Genomic DNA, 14,376 nt, shown 5'->3' on the forward strand with positions numbered 1-14,376 from the left:
TAGATGTCCATCTCTTTTTGCTTTTAAGAGACTTAGGTAACTCTTTTAAGCATTTAGCTGCCCTCCTGGTTTCTATTTTTCTTAGCTCTAGCCTTGTAGCTTTGTTTATTCTTTAAAAAGCAAAAGGCATCTTGCTAGGCACACACCTGTAATCCTAGCATGCAAGAGTGAAACATGAGAATCGTTCATTTTTACTTTTAAACTGAGCAAGAGTGAAGATTCAGCAAACTTATCAAGAATAGAGGAGGTCAGAAAATGTAGAAATAATTTAGTGATTAAGGGCACTTGCAGTTCTTTAGCAAGACTCAAGTTCAGTCCCTAACACCCACGTTGGCAGCTCAGTCATCTATAACTCCAGTTCCACAGGATCTGATGCCCTCTTCTAGTTTCTGTGGCCACAAGGGCATAGTGCCAGAGTGCACATACAGATGAAGCACTCATATACATAAGTTTTTTTTTTTTTAAAGGGAGACCAGTGGGAAGGGAAGTTGGATCCAAGAGCAGAGTAATAGTATGGGATTACTGTTAGAGTAGTATATAAAGAGAGATGGTTTGTTAACCTTAAAGTCTGTTAGGTGGCTGATGGGGAATATCCACAAGGCTAGATTTAGAGGGCCCAGAAGAGCATACTGTACCAACGCTCCACAATTTACAGACCTAGAAACTGAAGTTATGGACGAACCAGGACTTGCTTGAGGCCCTGGGTTGGGTAATGGTAAAATTCCAGGGAATGTTCTAGGTGCTTTAAAGGTTTAAAAAAAAACTAGAAATAATGAATGTAGGCAATAATTAGAAGTTTTGTCTACAAACGTGCAACCACATGAGGGCCTGTTGCCTTCAGAAGCCAGAAAAGAGTTCTAGATAATCTGGAAGTAGAATGTGGATGACATAGCGGGGGCTGTGAACTGAACCCAAGTCCTTGGCAAGAGCAAATACTGTTAGCCTCTGACCCATCTCTTAAGGCCTAGAAAAATGGCTACATGGGAAAATACAATTAAAGGATAGAGTATACCAGCTGAAAGATCAAATACCCACTTTAATAAGTCTGAGCTAGCCGGGCGTGGTGGCGTACGCCTTTAATCCCAGCACTTGGGAGGCAGAGGCAGGCAGATTTCTGAGTTCGAGGCCAGCCTGGTCTACAGAGTGAGTTCCAGAACAGCCAGAGCTACACAGAGAAACCCTGTCTCGAAAAAAAAAAAGTCTGAGCTAGATCCATATCTTAGTAAGGTCCCATATCTACCCTAAATTGTTGTCGCGTCTGCTCTCGACCAGCAAGAACGACACGACCACCAGTTCTTCTAACAGCAGTTTATTCAGCAAGCTTCAGTCTTCTTTCTCCCTCCATCTTTCTCCCCCCCCCCCCCCAACCCTGGGCCTCTCACTCTTATATACTCTCAGCCCCCATCCACTCACAGCAGGCCACGTCACCTCACCAGGCATGCAGCTTCAGCCAATCAGGGCGGCAGGGGCGTGTCTCCACCAAATATGGACTTGTTTATACCGCCAGCATCATCCTGCACCTGCGCAGCTCTCACAATGGTCGTGGCTTATTTTCAGGTGTATGAGGAAGTCAGGTGCAAGTCATAAGACTTAGCGGCAGTCCCGGGTGCCATCTTGGGACTGCTGTCACACCCGCTCCTCACAAATTGTATACCTTCCCACCCCCCCCCCCAAAAAAAAAAAAACAAAAAACTGTAGCTATTGAGTCACTAGAATTGCATTCTCAAACATCAGGAAGACCAAGACATGGCCTATGGATTTTTGAGCCTTGTACTTGGGTTGGACAGCGAGTTCCACTGTGGGAAGACCAAAAGGATCTAATGCTTTTCCTTGTCTAGCTTTGCTTGACTAGTTTGGCATTGTGAACTCTGAAAAACGAGTGTGTAGGATTTCAGCATGCAAAGCTTTAATCTGATAACTCAGCATCCTTAGAATGACCTAATGGCATTGTTGTAACTTTCTCCTTAGAGACAAAGTTATGAATAGCTTGCAGGTCTCATAACTGCCTCTGCCTTTTTAGTGTGCAAATGTCACATGGAAGGCTGTTCGGAGGAGTTTGCTCATTATTCAGTGTGACTACCCAAGCCCCCACTTTAGCTGGGTTCAGTCTCCAAAGTGATAACCAACCCAAGGTCTCCAAAGTATGTAGAAAAGAACCAACTGGTGGTCAGTGTGTGGTTTTTCCTTTTCAGTTGTGAATGTGATGTCTTTAAAGTTGCTTAGATTGTATCAGTTTGTATAACAAAAGCTGGTGATGCTGCCAGCCTAGCATACAGAAATCCCTGGGTTTGATCCCCAGTACTGCATAAAACTGGGCACTCCTAGCACTTGGGAGGTGGGGCAGGAAGATCAGGAGTTCAGTGTCATCTACAGCAGCAGAATGAATTCATGGCCAGCCAGGAATACATGAGACCTTGTCTCAAAGGGGAAAAACAGCAAAAATATCTGACACTTGATAAACCAAGATAAAACTAAAAGTTATAAATTATTAAATGGAAATCTCGATGCCAAGGGTGGGCAACTCATGCACTGTTAATAAGGGAGTTCCCTGAGGCCCTAAATAGTCCATTCCTACTGCTATTTGTTGTCACCAGAACTGGGTTGTAAGACCCTATTTCTGAAGGTGATTTGGTCTCAAGACATAAATCAAGCTGGAAGTTTCCCTGGGTGTTAGCTAGATTTCATAGCCCTAGGAGAGGCTGTGCAAGCAGCAGAAAACTGTCATCAGTTGTCTTCAGTCAGCTGTGGACCCTAACTCCAATACAGACCAACTAGGCAAGCTGAACCACTATTGGTACAATGTGGTAGGTGTGTTAATGGAGGTAGGCAACCCCTCTCCTCTTGGAATTGATGTTCCCACCACAGGTGAGTATTTACATCTGATACTGTAAACTCAGTCTGAAACTATAAACCCATGACTGGGGAGGTCATAAACCCAAGTCAGGAAACTACTGCTGCTTTCTTAACTAATATAATAGGTGTGATGTGTCCATCAAGTTGTCTTCTAAATAGCCCATAAGTGAGGACTGTTGTCAGCTTTGGTAATAAAAACTTATTTTTAGCAATAGTCAGTGGTGACTTCAGAGACTCATAACAAGTCAAAGTCCTGAGAGTAAATGACTGTTGAATGTCCATTCATTAATGGGGAGTCTACATCACTCCCTACAAGTCTCAGAGCACTAGGAAGAAGGTAAAAGACAGGAAGTAGGAGAACAGGATAGAATATTGACTTCCAGGAATGATATGGCTGTTGTACTCTTGAACTCAAAGCATCTGTGCAAGGTTAGATCAACACCCTGTTATGGAAGGGAGGGGACCTCATGGGGGGCACCTCACCCCCTGAGGTTTCATGTGCAGTTAACAGTTGATGGTAAATGAAGAGATTCTTATCTCAATGGTATAGCCATGGGTAAATTGTCCCTGCTTCTATTAACAAACCCTACCTACATTCCTATAAGGAACCCTAGTGAAACTCACTGAGTCACACACATACAGACATGAAAGTAGAAGAGGGACAAGTTGGGAAGGGAAGGGAAATGAGTAGGAAGGGGAAGGAGACAGTAATGGTGGGGTGAATGTGGTACACATGTATAAAAATGCAATCAATTATTATATGGGATATATGCTAATAACCCCAAACCAAAATCATGATGTCTCTGAGTTCAAGGCCAGCATGGTCTACAAACATCTTTCCAGGACAGCCAGGGCTATGCAGAGAGACAATGTCCAAAAATAAAATAAATAAAACACTGAAAAAAAGGATCTAAAGTTCCACTCTCCAGAAAAGAAAGAAAGAAAGAAAGAAAGAAAGAAAGAAAGAAAGAAAGAAAGAAAGAAAGAAAGAAAGAAGGAAGGAAGGAAGGAAGGAAGGAAAGAAAGAAAGAAAGAAAGAAAGAAAGAAAGAAAGAAAGAAAGAAAGAAAGAAAGAAAGGAAGAAAGAAAGAAAGAAAGAAAGAAAGGTTAAACAAGCTAAGGGAGCTAGAGAGATGACTCAGTGGTTAAGAGTGCTCTCCCAGGGGTCCTGAGTTCAATTCCCAGCAACCACATGGTGGCTCACAGCCATCTGTAATGGGATCTGATGCCCTCTTCTGGTATGTCTGAAAACAGCTAAAGTATTATATTCACATACATAAAATAAATAAAATCTTTTAAAAAGGGGAAAAAAACAAGGTAAGAGTTTAATGTGTTGCTCTTGAAGTGATTCTACCATGAACAGGCACACTAAGATACAAATTAGACACATTTTGCATTTACTTTTAATATACTGTGGCCATCTTTACCAGTGCAGAGAGAGCCACCTTGTGTATGGTTCTGTGTCCCACTGTGCAAAAATTTAACTGTTGCAAGTCAATCTTCAAATAGTTCTTGTCTGTCATCATCTTCCATGAAGAATAAGCAAAGTTAAATAAGCCTACATCACTTTACGTTCTTGCAGCTATTTTATAATGCAGAAAGAATACAAAAAAGATCTGTTTATATATTGTATGGTTGTCTTGCCTGCATGTATGTGTGCCATAAGCCATATTTCCAGACCCAAACAAACGTTCTATTTTGATCTTCTAGCCTTTTGAAACAAAAGAGCCAACTATAATTGTACTACACCAAAATGATCATCTAGAATCTAGATTCTCCACCATCCACTGTTAAGGACTGAAACTAGAATTTGTGTCCTGGCTGGAAGATAGTTCCTGATCTTAGATCTGAACTTCATGTGGAAACAGCTGGAAAGCAGGACGGCTTGAAGGCGATGTCTGCAGCCTTCCTGATTGGGTTTTAATGTCTTCATTTTTCAGTAGGCAAATTAATGCCTCTTGGGAATGACCAAAAAAGGAACTGTGTTTGTGATAAAGATTAGAATTGCAAGGATGGGTGTGGTGATATAGATCTGGACCCTGGGAAGATGCAAATGGAATTCCTTACTTCCATTCTGTTGATATTGTGAAATAAACAGGTCACAAGTGGCTTGTTCCTTCTGTGACTTCCTGTATTCACATGTGAGCTACACAAATGGAGAAACTGTCTTGTTCACCCCAGCACAGGGCTGACACATAATAGGCAACAACAAAACTTTGATAAAACCAAGATTAAAGGTGGTATTCCAAGAACCCCTTTAAACAGACATAAAATGTGCCCTTGGCTTCCTGAGGCCTGTTTCTAAATACATTGTCACTCGTTTTATCAGCAAGCCAGGAACAATTTGACAATGTAAGTCAGACCTTATGGTTCTGGTACAGCTTCCAGTCCTGGTGGGATACCTGTAGTAATATGTACTAGAAAGAAATCAGCTACTATAATGGCTTTGAACGAGGGAGGTTTGTACGTGGACTGGAGGGGAGTTAAATGGGTAACTTTCAAGAGAACAGCTAACACAAAAGAAGCCCATGAAAACGTCAAGGAGCTAAAAGGCATGGGGTCAGAAAGCCAGGCAACTGGGGGAGCCAGTCCCAAGCAAGAATGAGGTCGAGATGTGGCCAAACTCTGAACACCTTGACCTGAGACCTATAGAAGTTTAGACTGTTCCCTCCTTGCTCTGGGCTTGCACGTCCTAGCTCACATTGCCTGAGGTAGTTAAGTAGCCTGGTGGCCAAATTACAGGTTTAGCCTCCTCTCTCCCTATAAGGACAAGTCCAGCAAGCATCTGGAATTCCTCCTCATGCAAATGAAGCGTTCCCAACACCTCAGCACCAGCCGATAATGTACATTCACTCCAAAAGTCCTACCCATTTTCCAAGGTTTATAGAGTCAATAAAAGAGAGCTGTTTCACTGAAAACCAGCACTCATGCCAGCTGAGATCCTGTGGGACCCACTCACCCAGATAAGCTTCGTTCCACCCATTGTAGCCTTGTGCACAACACTACCTGGACTTCCTGAAGGCAAAAAGCAGATCTGGCCAGCAGAAGGTGTGGTAGTGCAAGTTTACACGTAATCCCAGCACTGGGGAGACTGAAACAAGAGGATCACTGTCTGAACTCGTGGCTAGCCTGAGACAAACAAAACACCAAAGAAACCCTCCAGAATCAACTAACTTAGGTTCACAGCGCATGAACCGACAATCAGGGAGCCTGCATGGGTCTGACCTAGGCTCTCTGCACATATGGTTGTGTGCTTTGGTCTTCTTGTGGGACTCCTAGAAGTGGGAACAGGCTGTCTCTAGCTCTTTTGACTGCTTTTGGGACCCTTTTCCTTCTACTGGGTTGATATGCTAAGTTAGTTTGCTATCCATGGGAGTACTGTCCTTTCTAAGGAGAAACAGGAGTGGATGGAGGGAAGGTTGGAAGGGAAAGAGGGAGGGAAAACTGTGTTAGGGATGTAATATATAAGAGATAACTAAAAAATGATTTAAAAAAAAATAAGGATTAAGAAGCCATTAGTGAGAGCTGGACGTGGTGGTGCACACTTTTAATCCTAGCACTTGGGAGGCAGAGGCAGGTGGATTCCTGAGTTTGAGGTCAGCCTGGTCTACAGAATGAGTTCCAGGACAGCCAAGGCTACACAGAGAAACCCTGTCTCGAAAAACCAAAAGAATAAAAAAAAAAAAAAAAAAAAAAGAAGAAGCCACTGGTGGGAGTTGGAGAGATAGCTCAGTGATTATGAGAACTGCCTGTTCTTGAAGAGACCCAAGGGTGGGTTTCCAGCACCTACACTGGCTTTCAACCACCCATAACTCCAGTTCCAGGGATCCAGTGACTTCTTCTGATATCTGCAGGCACTGGGCATTCAAGTGTATGCACATGCATACGTGCAGGCTAAACAGTCATGCAAATAAGAGGAAATAAATAAATCTGAAACTAAGAAAGAAATCACTGGAGGTCAATGTCATTGGAGTAAAGGGAGTGGGATCCTGTGACAGGCATTAGAAAGTGAACGGGATAGAGAACAAAAGCTGGGAAGGAAGGAATCTAGTCTCACTGCCTCAGAAAGAGCGTTTCTTAGAACAAAACCAAATGAAAACTCTGCTCTCCTCCTTTAGAAATCACCACCACATGGGGAGTAGAAATAGACCCGAGAGGGTGACTGCCTGGGTCCTTTTTGCTGCCATTGCTATCACAAAATTGCTACTGCAGGTGATTTCTAGTGAGAAGAGATTTATTTTGGCCCACTTTGCTGGGAGTCCAAGAGCATGGCTCCAGAATCTGCTCGGCTTCCGGCTCAGGGCCATGTGCTGCTCCGTGCACATGGTGGAGAAAACCTCCAGGATGGGAGTGTGCAGACCTGAGGAGCAGAGCGACTGACCCACTGCACAACAAGCTCTCCTGGTAACTAACCCACTTTCTTCATGCCTTCATGAGAGTGGAGACCCTATAACCTAGTTACCTCTTAAAGGTCCCACAGTTTCTCAGTCACCTCACACGGGCAACTAAACTTTAACATACGTTTTACTGGAGAAGTTCACACCCAAAACGGAACAGGGGCCCTTATAAAAATCTCACAATTTTCCCTCTTCTGACAGATGCAGAATCTGCCCCTTTAAAAGGCAAGGTGACTGGTCAGCTGTGAAGATGTTTCCCTATAATCTCAGCACTTGGGAGGCAGAGAGCGGCAAGAGGTCAGGAGTTCAAGGCCAGCCTTGTCTATAGGACACCCTGGATACTGTCTTAAAACAAAACAAACAACAAATAAATTTTAAAAAAAAGAGGTAAGGGGCTGGAGAGATGGCTCAGCAGTTAAGAACACTGACTGAGTTCAAATACCAGCAACCACATGGTGGCTCACAACCATCCATAATGAGATCTGACACCCTCTTCTGGTGTGTCTAAAGACAGCTACAATGTACTTACATATAATAATAAAATAAATCTTAAAAAAAAAAGGTAAAAACTACTGAGGAACTTACTTTTAAAAAGGTTTGCTCATGTATATATGTGTGTATGTATGAATGTATGAATGTCTGTCTGTATGTATGTTGTTTATGTATATGTGCACAGGTCTACATGAGTGTCAATATCCATGGAGGTCAGAAGAGGGCAATAGATACCTTGGAGGCTGGTGTTGTAGGTAGTTGTGAGCTGACCAAATGGGTGCTAGGAGCTGAAAGTAAGCCCTTTGAAGATTTAGAGTCGGGAGCCTCCAGTTAAGAGAGAACATGCAACATTTGTCTTTCTGGGTCTGGGTTATCTCATTTAATATATTTTCTGATTCCATCCACTTCTGCGTAAAGTTCATGATTTCGTCTTCCTTCGAGGATGAATGGTATTCTATTGCGTATATGTACACATCTGCATTATCCATTTGTTCAGTTGTAGGCACATGGTTGTCTCCATTTCTCTAGCTGTTGAGCATAGAACAGCAATGAACAATGACGAACAAGGATCTGTGGAGTAGGATAACTGTCCTTCCGGCATATGCCAAGGAGTTATATAGCTGGCTCTTATGGTAGATTTATGTTTAACTTTCTGGGAATTCTCCACCCTGATTTCCATAGTGGCTGCACACATTCACAATCCCACCAACAATGAACCAGGGCTTGCTTTGCCCTGAATCCCTGAGAGAATCATTTTTGAAGATCATTTGGGCAGCAGGTAATCTTTGCAGTGCTCAGGTGAGTGAGGTTGAGAGAAGGCTGCAGGAAACTGGTCTTATGTTGAGTCAGACTGACTGGTGCTAGCTTTGCTACTGTGCTCCGTAGCTTTTGTATATCCCAGCACTGAATTCATGACATGGCTAAGCACCATGTATTTTCTAAACTCAAAGTCCTAACAATCCTCATTGCATTTCAAAATGCTCATTTTTTTTCTCTTGATACTAAAAGTGTATGTACATTGATCAGGGCATAGTGGTGCATGCCTTTAATACCTAGAACTTAGGAAGCAGAGGCAGGTGGATTTCTGTGAGTTCGAAGCTAGCCTGTTCTATGAAGTGAGTTCCAAGATAGCCAAAGCTATACACAGAAAACTCGGTCTCGAAAAACCAAAAATAAGCCAGAAATGTATATATCTTATTACATCTCTTTTCAGTGTTGAAAATGAAGTCTTACATGGCATCTTTGATTCTTGTTTGCTTGTACAAGACTGATCAAATACTTGCAGTCATTGTGCTGGCTCCAGTAAGCTTCACTTCAAAGGGTCCTGTTCATTTGATTAATGAAAACCAAAGTACTATGATACTTGTGGTAGCTGTACTGAGTTATTTTTAGGTGCTGCTCCGCCCTTTGAGCTTTGGGAGGTGTGGTGATAGTTACAGAGGGTTAAGATGCCATGACTGTCATGGCTGAGAGCAGTGGCAGCAGGCAGGTAGGCAGGGCACTGGGTCAGTAGCTGGGAGCTCATAGGCTGAGGGGCTTTTGCTTTGGGATCTTCTTCCCTTCCTGCTGCCTACTTAGCAGTTAGAGCGAGCAGAAGCTCCTATAGCCACCTGGAGGCAAAAAGAAACCTTACAGCAGAAACAATGCAGAAGGGAGGACGCTGTCTGTGTCGAAAGACTTCAGGGAACCTCCACTGTAAGCCTTTACACTTACCCAGAGCTACTTGCCTGCATCTTTCTTTGCGTGTGAAAGCGTTGTGTCATATCCACTGTAAACTGGGCTTCTAATACTTGCGACTACGCTTAGCCATTTATTTATTGCAAAGGACTTTTGCAGTCATTTTTGTGTTGGGACTTACTAAGTGCTATTAAGAGAGACACATCTTAATTGTTACAGATTTTGTGGAATCCATCACCCGGAGACTCCAGGATTCTCTGAAATGCAAAATAAATAAATAAATAAATAAATAAATGCTTTTCTGATGTGAAACAATGAGTGTTGTGTAGCTTGAGCTTGAAGAGAGAGATCGTCCCAGGGCTTACAAGAATCGGGCCAGACGGTGACACTCCTTTAAAATACAAGAAAATGTTTCACCAAAAAAAAAAAAAAAAACACCACAAAACAAATAAATAAAAGCAAATTAAGCCGGGCGTGGTGGTGCACGCCTTTAATCCCAGCACTAAGGAGGCAGAAGCAGGCGGATTTCTGAGTTTGAGGCCAGCCTGGTCTACAAAGTGAGTCCCAGGACAGCCAGGGCTACACAGAGAAACCCTGTCTCAAAAGACCAAAAGAATAAAAATTAAAAAAAAAAACAAATAAAGAAAACGTTTCACGCTATCGAAATCAAGCCAAACATCCCTCTGTTGTGATGACATGACATCGTTACACCTGTTACTTATCTATTTGTGGGTCCACACATCATGACGCAGGCAAACATGCAGGTCAGAGGATAACCTGAGGGAGTTTGTCTTCTCCTTCCATCCTGTGGGCTCTGGGGATGGAATTCAGGTCACAGGCTTGGCAGCAAGCCCCTTTCCGTGCACAGCTATCTCACGGGCCCTTGTTTGTTTGCTGACTATTTATTTCTTTATCTTTCCATTTTGAAGCAGGGCCCTCACACAGCCCAAGCTGTCCACACACTTGCCATAGAACGAAGAACAGCCCTGCCTGCGCTTCTCTTCTTCCTACCTCTGCTTCCCTAGCTGGAGCTGTAGGCAGTGAGTGCTATCACACGCATTTCTAACGTGGTGATGGGGGATGAGCCCAGAGCTTGCATGCTAGGTGTGCATTGTGTATACTGAGCCACGTTCCTAGCCCTGTGGTGCCCCTAGTTTGAATGATTTCTGGGCTTTGTTTTTCTTCCCCCCCTTTAAATTAGGGTAGATGGGGTAGCTCAGCAGGAAAAGCCCCCCTCCCCTCCCGCCTCTCAGCCTGATCACTGAAGTTCAAACCCCAGGACCACAGGGTAGAAGGAAAGAACAAGCCCCCAAAAGCCGTCTTCTCACTTTCTCATTAGAACTGTGGAATGTACGCACACATAAATAAATCAAAGCAACACAATAAACTTAAAGAAGAAAATTGTGAGTTAATAAAGGGCAAAAATGAAGAGATTACAAAGCAATGGGTAACATGTGGCCTGCCTAGTCACATCCATGTTTGCACACAGAGGTTCTGCCTCTGCAAGGGACTTTACCTGTTTGAGTCTCAATTGTCCTCCTCATAGAAATGTAGGTAGAAGAGCTGAGTGTGATGGCATGTGCCTTTAATCTCAGCACTCCGGAGGCAGAGGCAGGAGGAACTCTATGGAATAGCCAAGGCCTTTGTAGGCTTGCCTGTTCTACAAAGCGAGTCCAGGACAGCTAGGGTTGTTATACATGGAACCCCTCTCTCAAATAAATAAATAAATAAATAAATAAATAAATAAACAAACAAACAAACAAACAAAACAGTAGATAGAACAGTGAGGATGGTTTGAAAACATATATGGCATGATCTGTAAAGATACTTTACACAAAATAATAATCAAGTACTTCCTCTATAAAGTTCAAGTGTTTCTAGGCATCCCTGCAGTATGTCTGATGCTCTCAATGAAAACTGAACCTTTAGTTGCTGGGACAGAATATCTGTAAAAAAACAACGTGGGGCGTTGTGGAAAGAAGGCTCATTGATATGATTACAGGAGATAGAGTGTGGTTCCTGGTACCCTAGCCATGTAGCTCACGACCCCCTATAACTCAGTTCCGGGATATCTGGCACCTGCAGTGGCCTCCAGAGATACTGCCTGCATGTGGTATACATACAGACCAGCAAGCACGCATGTACACACAGACATAAATAAAAACAGATAAATAACTTAAACAAAAACAACTTAAGGGATGAAGGGCTGGTTTTGGTCACATGGGTTCAGTCCATGCTCACTTGGTTCCATTGCTTCTGGGCCCAATCATGATGAGACACAGCATCATGGCAGGGAGCATGTGATGGATGGGGCGTTTCTCTTCACAGTGGGCCGGAGGCAGAGTAACAGAGGAAAGTCCAGAAGCAAAGACAGCCTTTCAAAGCAGGCCCGCCAGGCCCCATAAACCTATTTCCTCTAACTAGGCCCCATCTCCTGATAGCCCCTTCAGCTTTGACTTTACAAAGGGATGACTCTACGATGAGGCTAAAGTCCTGTGATTCCCATCACTTCTCATTATGGTCGCTAGCTAGGGACCAATCCTTCAGCATATGAGCCTCTGGGAAAGAAGACACTTCAAATCCAAACCACAACGTGGTTAGATATGTTGCGCTCTAATGATCTTCTTGAAAAATTACTAATTAGAGTTGGCATTTAGTACCACATATCCAGGTATATTCCCCGTGCTTTCTTTAGTCCTTACCCAAATACTTATGAAACAGTAAGATGGACATAAGAAAATTGTTGAGTCATTGTATAAACAGCCCAAGACTGGATTCACTTAGCAAAACCAGGACTTGAGGCTAGGTTATCAAGGCCCTGGGACATCGTAACCAAGTGAATAACCAGGTAAATACTGCCTCCTGTGAGGGACATGTGAAGCTCTCCTTATTTAAAAACACGTAATTATTCCCCATGTAGCTAGACACAAAACACACCAAATGTGGTTCTTGCACCTAATGATCCCAAAACAGAAGGTCCGTTACTTCCCTCGAGACTCTGTGGAAAGATCTGTTTGACAAATTCACTTTGTGTCTCCTTAGTTTCAATGAATTACATCATCCTGTTGCCCAGACTTGAGTGAAAGCGGAAGGTTAGAATGCTTAGAGACAGCACTCGCTTCAAGAAAAGTCAGAGAGCAAGCAAAGGAAATTAGACCAGTCCCCAGTGATCACCAAAATAGAATTCATTCTCCAAGCTCTTTCCCACTCTGAATACAGAACCTAGAACAGGTAGACTTTAAGAATCTAGTAGGAGGAACAGGAATGAGAAGTGTCCCTCTGGCAAGCAGCAACAGGGTTACTTCTACTGGCGTCTTTTGTGCAGGTTAAGTGAACTATAGAAGTCTTGACCCGAGAGGGGACATGTCATAGACTACAGGATGCTCTGGATAGAGGCCTCCTAGATGCCTACCTTGGGGACTCAGCACTGTCCTCAGCTGCAAGTGTTGGTGGCTGACAGCCCACAGCTGAGTCTGTTTCTCTGGATTGCCTACTCCCTGGACAATCTGCAGGGAAACGGCTGAGCCGTATCTACTCTGAGGACTGAGCCCCTAAGTAAGCTGACTCAGATCCAGATAGCGCTGTGCTTGCGGGCCTCTGCTGCTGTTGCTCAGTGTTCTTTTGCCTCTGACCCTTCTGCCTGCGGCTGTCAATTTCAGCGCAGAAGGGGGTGCTCCCCAGTAAAGCCCTGGGGGAGTTCAGTCTAAGACAAACTCAAATTACGTCACATTCATATTTAAAAAGAGACTCTTGCTGTCCCTCAAAGGAACAAATCAGTTGTTGGGGCATGGTGGCACAAGTCTGTAATGCCAGGCAGATGGATCTCTGTCAGTTCAAAGCCTGCCTGGTCTACTGAGCAAGTTCCAGGCCCATCCAGATATATATTATACATATGTATTATGTATACAGACATTATATATATATATATATATATATATATATATATATATGTATGTTATTTTGACTGAAGACACACACACAAATCAATCGATCGAGAATAAAATAAAATAAAAAAGAACATCATTAGCAAACCATCACCGGTAAAAGCTGGGCCATAGAGCTGATGCCAGCATGCATAATAAAAACTAAGTTTAAAACTTTAACCTGCACCTCCGGGAGGAAAGATCAATCGTCCCCGGATGGAGCTGAAGAAGAAGTTGTTCAGGCGCCGCAGGGTATTAAGCAGGAAAAGCGCCGGGTGGTCGGGGCTGTGATAGACTAAGGGCTGACTATGAAGCACCACCTCAAGAAGCGGGCATCCAGTGCTCGTGCCAACATCACGCTGTCTGGGAAGAAGCACAGGAAACTCTTGCAGCAGATCCGACTTGCCCAGAAAGAAAAAGCAGCCATGGAAGTGGAAGACCCCTCAAGTCAACCAGGACTAGTCAGCTACAGCCCAAGCAACAAAAGAAGATAAAAGCTCCCCAGGACATAGCTATGGAGGATCATGAAGATAAGAGCTAAAGTCCCTGCCTCTTCTACCAGAAGATGGTTAACAGCACCGGGAAGGATTTGGAGGAACTTTGGAAAAATATTAGCATATTCCACTTTCCTAGACACCTCTTCTACAATGGACCCTGACCTCCCCTGGAGGTGTATATTGGGAAGGAAGAGGACACAGAGAAAGACTGGAGGGCCATCTCTAGCAGTCAACTCCTTTTGTAATAAAGCTTTAGTGCGTTCAAAAAAAAAAAAAAAAAAAAAGAAAGAAAGAAAGAAAGAAAGAAAAGAAAACTTTAACCTGACAAGTAGGGAACATGTTTATATAAAAACTTGTATGCTCAGAAGAAAGAAAAGAAGAACTAGAAAGCAATGGGATATGCATTACAGGAAAGCAGCATGGGAGGCTATTGGGAGGGGAGGAAGGGTCCAGCCACAGGAGAGGAGGGAGTACTAAGAACAAAGTATTTGCATGAAAATTCTATAACAGGGACTGAAGGGATAATCAGCAAAGGGT

At 43.4% G+C, this 14,376-nt stretch overlaps 1 pseudogene; it reads left to right on the top strand.

Moving 5' to 3' along the window:
* The first annotated feature begins 13,522 nt into the window (after positions 1-13,522).
* Gm46643 lies at positions 13,523-13,883 on the top strand (annotated as a pseudogene).
* The last annotated feature ends 493 nt before the right edge of the window (positions 13,884-14,376 follow it).

Source organism: Mus musculus, chromosome 19, assembly GCF_000001635.26.
Source record: "Mus musculus strain C57BL/6J chromosome 19, GRCm38.p6 C57BL/6J".
In the NCBI taxonomy this organism is placed as follows: Eukaryota; Metazoa; Chordata; class Mammalia; order Rodentia; family Muridae; genus Mus; species Mus musculus.